Source organism: Borostomias antarcticus, assembly GCF_949987555.1.
Source record: "Borostomias antarcticus genome assembly, chromosome: 30".
NCBI lineage: Eukaryota > Metazoa > Chordata > Actinopteri > Stomiiformes > Stomiidae > Borostomias > Borostomias antarcticus.
In genome coordinates, this window is record NC_140263.1 from 6728267 (window position 1) to 6741873 (window position 13607).

At 52.3% G+C, this 13607-nt stretch overlaps 1 protein-coding gene across 1 annotated transcript in view; it reads left to right on the forward strand.

Moving 5' to 3' along the window:
- Positions 1–13607, forward strand: part of mcc (MCC regulator of WNT signaling pathway) — a gene marked incomplete at its 5' end in the record, with an annotated part of 62358 nt that overhangs the window by 31784 nt on the left and 16967 nt on the right. The gene's annotated exons all lie outside the window — the stretch shown is intronic.

The following is a 13607-nucleotide window of genomic DNA, read 5'->3' on the forward strand; positions in this document are numbered from 1 at the left end:
ACACTCATCTGTCCCGCCACTAATAGGCCCAGTGGCCTCCTCAAAGGGGAGGTCACTCACCTGTCCGGTGGCCCCCTCATCGGGGAGGTCAATCACCAATTCGGTGGCCTCCTCAACGGGGGGGTCAATTACACTCTGCTCTGTATTTCCCTCCCCTGTGAGGCCCATGAATGGATCTGACGAGCAGCCCATAAGAGCCGCCTCAATACTGAGGGGTTCAAAGGTTGGATACTCAGGATCAAGTGGTTTGAGGGTCCAGATTAGCTGCTCTGGCTCCTGTTTGACCTTTGTCTGGTCTGGTTCTAGTTGGATCTCGGCCTTAATAGCCTTACTTAACAGTCTCTTTGCCTTAGCTTCTCTGTTCCTTTCCTCCAAGATGACTGACCTTTCCTGTTTGGACATCTTTTTCCAAACCTCCTGGGGGATCCTGGTACGAGACTTCTTTGCTTTGACCTTGTCTACTTTCACTAATCTTTTCTTAGTACCTTCATCTGGTACCACTCCCGTCTCGGGAATACTAACGGTTGATCCCCAGGCAGGCGACCCTTCGGTTTTGGCGGCCAGGTCGACACCCCCACCATGCCTGGCTGGGTCATCCGTTACCTGATCCGTCCCCTCCCGGGGAGGATCTAATGAGGATAATATCGCACTTACCCTCAAAACACTGCCCTCAGGCAATTGAGAAGTAATGCGATATTTTCCCTGGTTCGGACCATATTCATAGGCCCAACCTTTCACTGAGACGGGTCGAAAGACCCCATCTCCACAGTTGTTTGGCCCTCCCGGCCATTTCTCTGCCCCCAACAGAGACGTTCTGACCACCCTGGCCGTGAGCTCAAGCTCTCTTATCGTACCTTCCCGGTAAAATTTCATCATCCATGGCGAGCCTGGGTGAATCAGGACGCCATGAAGAAGCCAGTCATCTGGCCCGTCTCCCCCGCCGTTACACATGGGGAGACACTGGTTACAGTACAACCACTCCCGCGGTCCGTAAACCCAGAGGTAGCTCCCGCCAACGCCCAGGTGAACTTCGCATTGACCGCACCTGATGTTCCCCTGTACATTTAACACAACATCAACAAAACAAACATTTGTTAAGCTCCTTCCTGTAACTAGGCCTCTGGTATGGCGTCAACCCAACTTCCCTATTGCGGAGGACTTGCTCCACGCTGTAAGCTAGCTCTTCTGGCCATCCCGCTAAGAGGAGAAGAACCAGGCACCGTGAAGGATCCCGTCCGACTGACAGGCCTTCCCCTAGTTGATTCCCCTGGGAAGAATGCGGCATATGTCATGAACCATACAACTAAAGGCTCTGTCCTTAGTAATTTGAGTTATATTAACACTCCTAATGTAGCCCAAACTAACGCCCAGAGAATCAAAGAAATAACCCCCGGTACCCAAGGCGCTCGGTGATATTTAATTCTGCATACTAATTCTAATTGAGAAACGAGCATCCCTGCTACCATAGATCCCATACAAATAGCCGCCAAGATTTCTGATAATGGGTAAAAAGCCCCAACTACTGTACAAGTAGCCCAGAGAAGTATTAAACTTCTCTTCAATGCCCCTCTCCAAGTCCTAATTTCTGATAATCTATATCGTCCCAGCATATAGACTATAAACCATGTTAGAATGTACCGTTGTCTGTTATCAAAGATATTATTCTTAACTTCCTCTATTAACCCTGCTATTATACAGATAAACCTTACTGGTTCAAAAGGTTTCCAGGTCCCTACCAAAGAATATAATATCCACATCGTCTCTATTAACCAAAAATGAATCGAATTACTCACATCTAGTGGGATTTCCTTTCGGATATCTTGTTCAAATACTGGCGTTCGGTTTGCCATGATTAAAGTCTGAGATCTAGTTACAAATTTTTACAGTTGCTTATCCCCAATGTTGTTGTGATGTGAATGAACTTACTTTCGATTTTGCCTAACTATTATACCCTCGGCTCCTCCTCCTTTTGAGTCATCATCTCTAATGACTCCTCTTTTTCAAGAGTTGTCCCCTCATCCGAGGGTTCTGGGCCCTGCCCATCACACCGCCCAAAGGCAGCTTTCACGCCCCCTTTGTAGAGGACACAGGCCATCAGGCATCCGATCAGGATCCCAATGCCAGCAATGAGATACGGCCAGGCCGCAGCGAAGAAGCCGTGTAACAGACCAAAGGCAACCTTGCCTACTGCCATTACACCTTCTCCTATCTCCTCCAACACCACTCCTCCAACTTTTTTCACCCCTCCCCAGAGCCAAGACCCCGCTAGCTCAATCCAGGTGCACTCATGGTCACCCCCGAAAGAGCAGTGGAGGTAATGTTCAGATGGGGACTCGCAAGTACCATTGTTGTACAGGCGATTTGGTCCAACCCATTCAAAACCACTCATCTCTTTTCCTTGACAGAGGTTTTGACGGAAGGCCTGACCCTCAGCATATCCATGTGCCGGGTCAGCCACATACGGTACCACCGTAGGGTATGTTATCTTTGTCCTATTTAACATTCTTCCTATGAAACCCCTGTAGCAGCCAATGTACTCCCTACTACGCACCCATGTACCGTCACTGGACCTAACCCACTTCGCCCCTTGCCAAAAAGTATCGAACTGACCTTCGTACTGTCCTGAGCAGAATGTGTCCCAATCCTTCAGGTTCGAGCAGTCAGCTCGCGCTAACTCAATATAACAGGTTGTATTTGCCCTATCACAAACCATTTTCCAAGGCCTTGGTTCTACAGCCGCCTCTTTGTATGCATTATAGGAATATCTTTTACGATACTTAGAGTACAGTGTCGCAACATACTGATACTTTATCCAGTAATTATATTCTGGTTTTAGACACGGCTTCACCCAATCTTGTATCTCCTGCTCCTGCCACCCAAACCAAGTGGTATCCATGTTGCGTTTTTGGTGTTCTAACCAACCTTATAAAGTCCCCTTTACCGTTTGGTTTCTTAGCACCCCATCACAATCATATCTCCATGTACCCCAATCATTCACCCATACCTGCCATAGTTCACACCTCGGCGAGTTTCCTGTATCAACGAAGTCCGTGTTATTGAGTGCATCATGCAATCGTTGTACTACACACTTGTCTATTTCCTGAAACTGGTCCTTAGGGGCATTGTGCAAATCATCGGGATTTGGCAATTTCTGAATGTACATTTCCTGATCATACGGGCCTAAGAAGTCCATCTCCCCTTTGGGGACTCCACTTCCTACCAAGAAGGCCGCTTTCGTTAGCCATACCCATGGTAAACTTGCATTTAGCCCAATGTCATATGTTACTGTTACAGAGTCGGGCTCCCCTTGTGGTCTAAACATATATGTTACTAACTCACCCACGGTTCTACCATACTGTCTTAGCGCTTGCCAAACTTTACCAGGTGCTAAAACGAAATAGTTCTGACCCTCACACCGATTCCTAGTTGGCCAGTAACACGACTCCAGTTTATCCATGGCCTCCCTCATACACCGCTTGTGCTTCTGCACAGCCTTTTGTTGTGCCTGTTTCCACTGCTCTGCTGCATCTCTTGGCTTCCGACGCAGAGGTCGAGGCCCAATTGACCTTTTCCTCCGTCGAAGCTTACTATGGGCTTCCCGCCCACACGTTAGATTTAAATATCCCCACAGATCCCTGTTCTCGGGGAGAATATCATAACATGTCACATTTTCCTCTCCCGAGGACAAGGGAAATGTTAGGGATGGATTTCCATAATGCCAGTAGGGCCAGTCTAGTGTTTTCTCCTGAACACAAACGTGGTTACAGTAATAATTTGGAAGGGTTGCGGCGACGCCTGTCTCTGGGTCTATAGGACATATCCAATTACACTGGCCAGGCCGTAGCACCTCTACAGTCTTTTCAAGCCAATGTATTATGATAGTCCTATTCATTACCTCCAAGCCTTTCACCAGGCCCTTAGCCTGCATCAACGTACAAACCGCTGACCACGCCGCTCCCCTGGGTTCACAATTAGGCCCTGTCACTATGGTCATCAATCCCTGAATGACCTCTTGCATACTCTGCCCCTCGGGCTTCTCTCTGTACCATCGTCTTATCATATTTCTCCATCCTTTGACACAGGCCCTGTTCTCAGGGCCTGTCATGTTTATTACGGTGTGCCACAGCCGAGTTTCCCAACACGTCTGCCGGAAATACATAGTTTCCCCATGCTCGAGTGCAATCCCTTGCCCCATTGGGTTTTGAGCTCCTCCCGAGCTACCATTGCCCAATACGTGAGTGAGAATGACAGCTAATATCATCAATACTCCTGCCACCCCCACCACGATTTTAGCAGCAATTATTCCATACCCAGGACCCCGTCCTGGTTCCTCCCTCAGCCTCCCGGCTCGTGCTCCTAACCTCCGTCGTCGCGGCCTTAGGACCCCTCCGTCCATGACTCGACGAAATGCTCACAGCAATCAGGTTCAAGCACTTGTACAAAGTCCCCCAACCGAGGTTCTGGTTCTTTTTCAGACAAGCCTACCCACATGGGTGCTGATCCTCTCTTCAAACCAGCCTGGCCCCTGGCCCACTCTCTTGCTTGCACCAAACTGTCCCCTGCGTACCCCTCCACAGCCTCTCTATCTTTGAGAATACTGGAGGTAAAGAACAGGTTCTGTGGTTCGATCTGCAAGTCTACTTGAGTGTGATCCAGCCCGTACCGGGGCTCCACCTTTGACAATGGCCCCAGAGTCAACAGGCCTCTTACTGGCCTATCCAGCTCACTGAATCCTTTCCACTGGACCCTCCAAGCCCTCCACACCCGCAGGTGAAAAGGCAGGCGAGGTTCCTGGAGTACGTTCCAACTAGCCAGTAAACCAAGGTAACTCCTCGTGCCGTGCACCGAGAAAGGTAGCTCGTCTACTGTCTCTCCTCCCTTTTCAGGAAGCACCCAGTCCGTGACCAGGGGTACAGGGAAATCACAGACCTGCAACTGCCCACCTCGTAGGCAATGCACAGATGAGTACCACAGATCTCCTGAATGGTTAAAGTGCCCTTTCTGACAATTCCCAGTCAGGCAATGCTCATCTATTTCAGCGGCCCGTGGTGATTCATACCATGGACCCACATAGATAAGCCATCGCACCAATGACACATCTCCCAGTCTGTACTCTGTTAAGACTCTTCTCTGCCATCCCAGCAGGTCACTTTGTAGGGCGGGCCTTCCCATCTTGCCCCACCCCTTCACTTCCGTGATCACTCTGAGGGGGAGGTCTTCATGCTCCTCGAGCATCACCTCTCCCCTCCCTGAGTTTCCCAAACTTATCTCCCTTGGCCAGGCAGACATCCATGAGCAATTGGTAAAACATAATCGATTATGCACCCAAATCTCAATGAACTCTCCTTTCTGAGGACTGAGATAGTTTGGCCCTGTTCGACAGGTTATCCAACCTCCGAACAGTGTTGTTCTAGACAGAATCATCCGAGTTCTGTCCCACGGCGCCGGCCGTCTGTGTGCCAACCAGGCCTGATCGACCCAGGGGTAATATGGGGCTGCCTGCCCCATATAGCCCCATGGCCATTTTGACTCCTTTTCCCAGACTAAAACCTCCGCCAACTCCACCTCACCTACCACTGGATCACATTTATCCAGCACTGGAGTTCGAGGTCCGTCTCTAAAAGGAATCCGTTGACTTGTAAGCTAATAATGCCCCCACTGGCACTCCTCCAGTACTCCTTCCTCATTCTTAGGGCCATCCTGCGGGGTTCTTTCTCCTGCCGTCTTTCTCCTTTTTCTCTTTCTCCTACTACTCCCCTCCCGGGGATGCTGACGGTTGATCCCCGCAGGTTGGCTCATAGCGAAGGAGAAACTAAACCGAGGGACCACTCTGAGGCAAGGGAGCAGGTTTTTTACCGTTCAGTCGCTGTCTCAGCGTTCTGATCGTCTCTGTCAAACCCTTGTTTGGCTTTTTGCCCTGCCTCTTTTTAACCGGCCTCTTAGCTCCTCCTACTACTTCTTTCTCAAGGGTTGGGGGTGTTTCTCTACCCCCCTGGCCCTCTGACAGGCCTCCCGGCCCAGCTGTGCCTTCAGGCAGACTTTTCCCACCAATCGGTGACCCTTTAGGCAGCCACTCCACCCCGTTACTACCAGGCTGAGTCCCGGCTTCGGAGATTAAGTACTGTCCCCCTCTACTCACTCCCACAGCCATCCCAGGCTGGAAAGGAGAATGTAGGATCACCAAGGGTCCTGGGACTGCCCTACTATCCCACATGTATGGATTTGCTGCTGATCGTACCGGGAAGATATTCACCCCCAGTGAATACATGCCCTCGAGTGGCACCGCCACTGCTTTGAAAACTACTTCGACGGGGGCTGACAGCAGCGGATACGTTGGGAAAGGGGCCCTTTCGACCAACGACCCTACCAACTGCACTCTCCCATCCCTGAGCCTGTCCTCAGGCGTGATCCATACCCTCACCCTCTTTTCCTTGGTCTCAACTCCCCTTAGGTTCCAGCCATCCAGCTGGGTCCCCATAAAGGTTAGCTTTGAGTCCCTTGACCCACATTCCCTCGGCAGGGGATGGTCAAGGTCGTCCCAAGGTTCAGGGCGGTCATGGAGCAGTTCTCTTAACAGCGTTCCCCAATTTGTGAGCCCCCAAGGTCCAGTCCATTTATCAGCGAACCCCGCTGGTAGGCCCTTCCCGTCTTGCTCTCTGAGGAACTTTTCCCAGGCCACATTGGCAGTTTCCCAACCTGACCTTCCTGGGTCCCTCCCAGAAGAGTGATGGCCTATAGACCCTTGAGTCATACCATTCGGTATTTCAACTTCCCTATAGCCTTCCCGGCTCATCTCCTCCGTACTCGCCCCCCAGACCACGTCTGTGGGCTGGCTGGACTCCTTTCTCCAGACCCTCAAGAGTTGCCCCTTGGTCTGAGACAACCAGCCTTTCGACCCTTCTGAATTGTATTCCCAATACTCATCTGGCCATCCCTCTGACAACACCCTCTCCCAGGCCGCATAGTCCGCCCCTGCGCTTCTACGCAGGATTATACTATCGGTTACAGAGGGCCCTGCCAGTAGGCTCAGCATCTCACCGTTTCCTGTATATGGAAGCGACCAGTCCCCTGGAGGTTCCCACCCTGCTCCACCATCATTGTGAGACATCAATGACCTGAGACCGATCCCGTTCACTTCATCATATCTCATCAATGGGTCCCAGGCTTTTCTCACCTGCCAACCACTCCCTTGGCTGGCCCAGACTAAGGACCGTGGGCCTCCGGATGTCACCCCCAGGGCAAATTGGCACACTCCACAACTATGGAGTTTCTCGCCATCCCATAGGCATTGACATTCAGAGGCCAACCAATCGAAGTCCTTGAACCCCGACTCAGTACTATGCTGTGCATAGAACTCAAGTCTCGCCAGTTGCGTCACCCGACACTGGCCACAGACATAGTTATGCATAACCATGCATGGTGATGCCACACCCCCATAGGACTTTGGTCCTGTTCGTAAAAAGACCTGTGGCCTACTATCTCCTGGTCCTAAGTATAAAATATCTAACTCAGGTCCATTCAGGCAGACTACACATCCTGCTATCAGTCTGCTCCACACCACCTTTTCTGGTTCTTCTGTTATCTTACCTTTTTTTAGCCTCCTTCAACTTAGCTAATGCTCTTCCTACCCACAAAACTTCCTTGGTTCTCCTAGTAATAACCACCCCCTTTACCGTGGCTGCACGAATCCAGGGTGGTAAGCTATCTGGCCTCATAAGGGCCTTGGACAGGCTATCAGCCATTAAAAAGCTCCTAGTTGATTCTAAATTGAAAATGGTTTTAGCTGCTCTACTCCTTGGATCCCATACTTCTCTAACTCTACTGTGTTACTGTCGACTATTCTCACTACAGTGTCCTCTTTCTCGTACTTTGCTTTTACTGCTGCGTCTGTTGGGTGTAGCCTAGCTTTAATCCACACTCTCTGACCAACTCTAAGAGGGACTCTCATCTTAAGCCCTCCCCCTTTCTCCTGGCCCCTCCCTATGTCCTCAGACCGGAAAGGGCATTGGTTGAGTTGCTCAGCCGGCGAGGCCCGCTTGACTCGGTGTCTGTCATTTAGAGCTAGACCTATGTCTAAGGCCTTTGTGCTCCAGTCTCGGGTATTCGCGTTCTTAGCGATCCAACCTTTGACTAAGCCTATTGTCCTCTCTCCTACTCCATTTGCCTGTGGAGTGTAGGGAGGTGAATAGACCCGTATGACACCATGCCTTTGGCACCATGCATCCACCTGTGCATTCTTGAAGTGAGAACCATTATCTGTTCTCAATTCTCTGGGCACCCCCAGTGTAGCACAGGTCTGATCCAGCATGTTCACCACACTGCTACCATTAGCAGCTCTTACTGGTTTGACAATTACAAACCCTGACATCGAGTCCACCAAGACCAACAGGTATCTCTCTCCCTTTTTCCCGTTCACCCCCATGGGACCCGCGACATCCATGCACACGGATCCCCAGGGCACAGTACTTTTAATGGTCTGGCCTCCAACTCTCTGTCCTCGCCTCCCAGCGTTATACTTAGCACACGCATCACACGCCGCCAGTACTCGGCGAACTTTTACCTCTGAGACCCAGAGATCTTGCTTTCCCAGCTCCTTCCGTGTGGGAAATAGTCCGACGTGACCCAGTGCTTCATGCACCGCCGTGACTACTTCACCCACACACTCATCTGGGACCACCCTTCCCTTGGGTGTTCTGTCCCACTTCTCAGCACCGATCAAAACAATTTGTCTCTCTTGCACATAGCGGTCAACTTCCGCATTGCGCTGCCAATGTTCCCCCTTGGTGGTGTGCGCCCTCTGGTGCACCACCTCCAATGTCATATTTAATATCAGCTCGGCAATCTTGAGCCACAGGTCTCGATGGGCCACAGGCTTCCCCTTGGCACCCTCGAACCCGTTCTCTTGCCATATCTCTAAGTCCTCTTTCAAGGCCTGGGCGCAGTAGTAGCTGTCGGTAATTACTCGAGCTCTCTTGATCTTATTTTTCTCAAGCTCGAGCAATCCCTCTAACACTGCGTTCACTTCCCCAGTTTGAGCTGTACCGGACACCCGGCCTCTCTGGCGGCTTCTCTCTACTCCATCCTCCTTGAGGATGAAGCCCCAGATAGCCATCGAGTCGCTCCCTTTCCTGGAGCCATCCGTGTACAGTTCCCACTGCCAGGCTTCAGTTGTCACATCCGGTTTTGGCTTAGATCTCTTAGCCGGGCCCTCCGGGCCTATATCTAGATCAGGGTCAAGGAGAATATCTCTCCACCTACCCCATCTGATATTCGTAGCCTTGGTGCTTTCGATCGTTTCCTTCTTCAGGAAACGATGCACCACACTTTGTGTTGTCACTTTGATTTTCTGACCTTGAGCCAGTTCTTTTAGGGGGCCCCAGTACTTTGCTAACGTCGCTAGTTCTTTCTCCTCCAGTGGATATTTATGCTCCACCGAGGATAGAGTATAGCTCCATAGCGTTACTAGGCCCCCACCGTGGTTTCTCACACGCACCACTGCGCTGTCGTCCTCGACATAGATTGTAACCTCCAGGCCACATTCCAGTGTCCTAGGCTCGAGAGTCACTGCTCGTAGAATAGCTGTTTTTAGTGCCTCCAGGTTACTCTGGTCTGTGGCTGACCACACCCAAGCTTTCTTGCCTGTGGGCATCTCGCCCTCAGGCTTTCTCAGCCGAGCATACAGTGGACGGGCATACATTTGGTATCCCTCCACATGGTCACGCACATAGTTACAGAGTCCTAGCACCTTCTGCAGCTCATTCAATGAGCCTGGTGGCCTAATCCTGGCCACCTTCTCTCGATACCCCTCAGACAGTCCCAACTCCGTCGATACCTGGAACCCCAGGTAATTGACTTGGAACTGCCCAAACTGGCATTTCTTTAGGCTCAACTTCAGTCCTGCTTTTGTGAGTCTACTCACAACCTGTTCTAGCCGGTCTAGGTGTGCCTCCTCCTCGTCATCTGCTATGTACACATCATCTATGTATACCGTAGCATTGAGGCCAGCTAACACTTCCATTACCGCTGCTTGGAACACATTTGGACTGTTTTTGTAACCTTGTGGAAGCCTCTCCCATACATAACTCCTGCATTTATGAGTAAATGCTGTTTTGCCTTGGGAGGCTTTTGCCAGAGGTAAACTGAAAAACCCATTGGCCAAATCAATGCATGATTTAAACCGCTTGACTTCTAAAGTTTTCAGCGTCCCCTGAGGATTAATTAGACTCGCCCTATTGGAGATAGTGCGTCGGTTCAGAGCTTTAAAGTTGATCACCGGTCTCCATCCACCCCCGCTACTCTCAGGCTTTTTTACGGCCTGTATAGGGCTATTGGTGATAGGATTTGGCTCAACCCTGATTACCCCTAAAGCCAGTAGTTCATGGACTATCTTGTCCATCTCTTCTACTGCTCCTGGGATCAGTGGATACTGCCGCACCGGCGGATGCACCCCACCCTCTATGGTGTGAGTGAACCCCGGCCCCAGCTTTCCACAATCATTCTTGAACCTTGACACACTGGCTCCCGCCAAAATGCTTCTCAGGCGTTCTTTCCCCTCCGGGGAGAGATCACTTTCCAGCACCCTGTGCTCAGTGGCCTCCGCAACGTCAATTGGTTTATACCATGGTTGCATAAGAGAAGCACTAGTGAGACTTCCTAGTCCCACCACCCGTGCACACAGCACCTTCTCCGCCTTCACCACATCCCTTCGCTGCCTGCGAGGTTTGTAGAGATTCGCCAAATCTCTCGTAGTTATCAGATTAGAAGGCCCCAGCAGCCACACAATGCCACTCCAGACCCCATAGGTCATTGAGCGCACCATGCCATCGGCCAGCCGCACCTTTAAATACCCCCTTACCGGGAGTATCCGTCGGGTCATCGATACCTCGGCCCCAGTGTCTACCAGGTAGGGTTCTCCCTCCACCTTAGTGAAGATCTCATCCCCTACCCAATAGGCATTCTCCAAGGTGACCCGACGCAGTGCTGCCATTACTTCTCTTGCTCACGAGCCTTAGCTCGAGCATCGAAGAGTGCCTTCTTCTCTTCCGGTGTCATTTTAGCGAACTCCTCAGGAGGCACGTAATTACGCCCTCCCCCTTGCTTCCGCTGGGCTGCGGTTCTGGGCGGAGCTTGAGCTCCCTGTTGGCCCTCCTCCCCTTGAGGAGCCGCCGCCTTCCCGGCAGAAGCTACGCCAGCCATGGGAGGTGGCCCCCACCTCCCTTTGGCCGGGGCCTGTCTCACAGAGTTCTCCTTCCCCTTTTCTGTGGGGGGGCCCTGCTTAGCACCGTTTCGTGCCTTCTCATTATACCAGCGCCTAGCCTGGTCCCACGACACTACCGCTCGGTCAATGTCCTTGTCAAACATTCCCCGTTTGGGGAGTTTGACGAAGTCCATTTCCCCGGGGAACCCCTTGGTAAGGGCCTGTAGCACCTTCACCTGGCGGTCCACCGGGATCTCGTCTTTCATGGCATACCATACCCCAGACAGAGAACCATCATCTCTCAGTTTCTTTCGTCCTCGTTGTATCAGAGCCTCCTCATCCCCCTCATCCTCATTGGTGTAGCGAGCATAATGCTCCTCGGCGGTTAGCCTACCTCTCAGAGCCGTCCCTATCACTCGGCCTAGCCAGCCCCTCCGGGCGGCCTCACACTCAGTGGCTCCCCTCACCATGGGCCAGACCTCAACCAGGTAGTCCTGCTTGGACTCTCCTGGGTCTAGGTGCCGCACCATGGCTTGGATCTTTTTTAACTCCTTGAAGTCATCCCACCTATTTGAACTTCTTCCTGAGACCACTGAGGCTGCAGACCGCATGGGAGATTTACCTCTCCCCCTACCGGGTGACAGGCTCAGCTGTCGTACAGCCCGCTCGAGTGACACACCTGGTCTCCCATTCCCTGGCTGCCCCTCCTCCTCAGAGGAGGACAGTACCTCAGGGTCTGTGTCTTGGTTCTCCCGAGCCCATTTCCAGGCGGCTTTCTTGAGCCTCTTTAGCATGGTGTCGTACGCTACTCCCAGGTACGCCTCCCTAAAGGGGGACGTCAACCTGGGGTCCTCGATCAACTTAGCATACGGAGGCATGGCCAGAAGATTTCCCATCTCCCCCATCGTGAGTGCCACACCAATTTTTACCTCTTCCTGAGGCTTGGTGGCCCACCTTTTAGGGACGGAGAAATCTTTCTGACCTACCTCCGGGATGTGCACTTTACGCCCATCCTTTGCCTCCAGTGGACCATATACCAACGTACGAGCCAGCCTCTCCGAGGCCTTGAGAGGGTCCTTGACCGCTACAGGCTTCTTAGCCCTTCTCATACTAGCCGACCTTAGGGCTTGCCACGGGCCCTCGGTGTGGAGCCTCCACTCCGAGACCCTGCTCACCCTTGAGCCCGCTTTCTGTGCAGTTGTCCCAGCTTCCTCCTCTGGCGACTCCTCCCCCGAGGAGCTCTCCGAGGTGCTCAGGATTTTCTGCCTTCCCCAATGGGGCTTTCTCACAGGGGTTTTTGGGGCTCCCAACTCGAAATCATCCTGACACCATTCTGATGTCTCCCGCCTTTGGGCCTGGGAGTCTGCGCTCTTACTGAGTGCCCCTCACCAGCACCCTGGTCCTTTCTGAGGACCGATGACCTGGATGCACGGGAAGAGGCCCTAGTCTCCCTCCTCTGGGGAGACTCCGCCTCACGTAGTGAGCTATAGGAATGGTCTGCACCTCCCGGCCGACCCTTCCCACTTCCTGCACCTTCGATATACCTGGTTTGCTTCAGCCATGCACGTTCCTGCTCTTCTGTGTAGGCAACTACTATCTCCTGAACAGAGCCCGCATAGCCACACTGTTTTTTCACCGCATCCATGATCCCAGCCTCCACTACTGACCAGCTGCATCCCGCAGCCCTCATAGCGTTAAGGCCTATCATCACCCGTTTCATCCCTAGTGAGTTAGCCTCCTCCAACGCCCTTTGGGTGGCCAACTGCACACTGATTACCAGGGCTCCTTCCTCATCACCTCTTACCGGTTCGAGCACAGTGTGGATCACCGTTCTTGCTCGCAGATGAGACGATCTGAGTACTACCACCTGTCTGGTATACTCAGGGTCCACCTGGCTCCGTACGGCCCGATCCAAAGCCTCTTTGTACGACCCCGTGGCCTCCTGGGCCACCAGCATTCGCTCCTCAGGCTTATGAATTTTCAACATCCGTGTTGTAGCCACCACTATACCATCGGATTGAACATCATTTATTCCACCCACCCATCGGTACACACAGACACCATCACCAGCGGCATTACCTATCGCTTCTAGGTTCTCCGGTATACCCTCTAATCTCTCCTTCAGTATCTTTTGCAGCTCTGCGGCGTATTGCTCCTCTGGGTCTGGGTAGTCCTTACGCTTGGAACCACACTTTCCAAACGCCTTGACTAACCCCGGGCCAGGGTCACACCGACCTCCTGCAGGCGGTTCCCCCTGCCTCCTTGTCACCAGGCCAGGACTCCTCTTGTGAGCCCCGCCTTGGGACTGAGACTCTGGCGAACCTGGGAGAGATTTAGACGGACCCGGGGTACTTGATGACGGGGAGTTCAGCTGAGGCATGGGGAACCTTCCCTTCATGCTCCTGCCTCT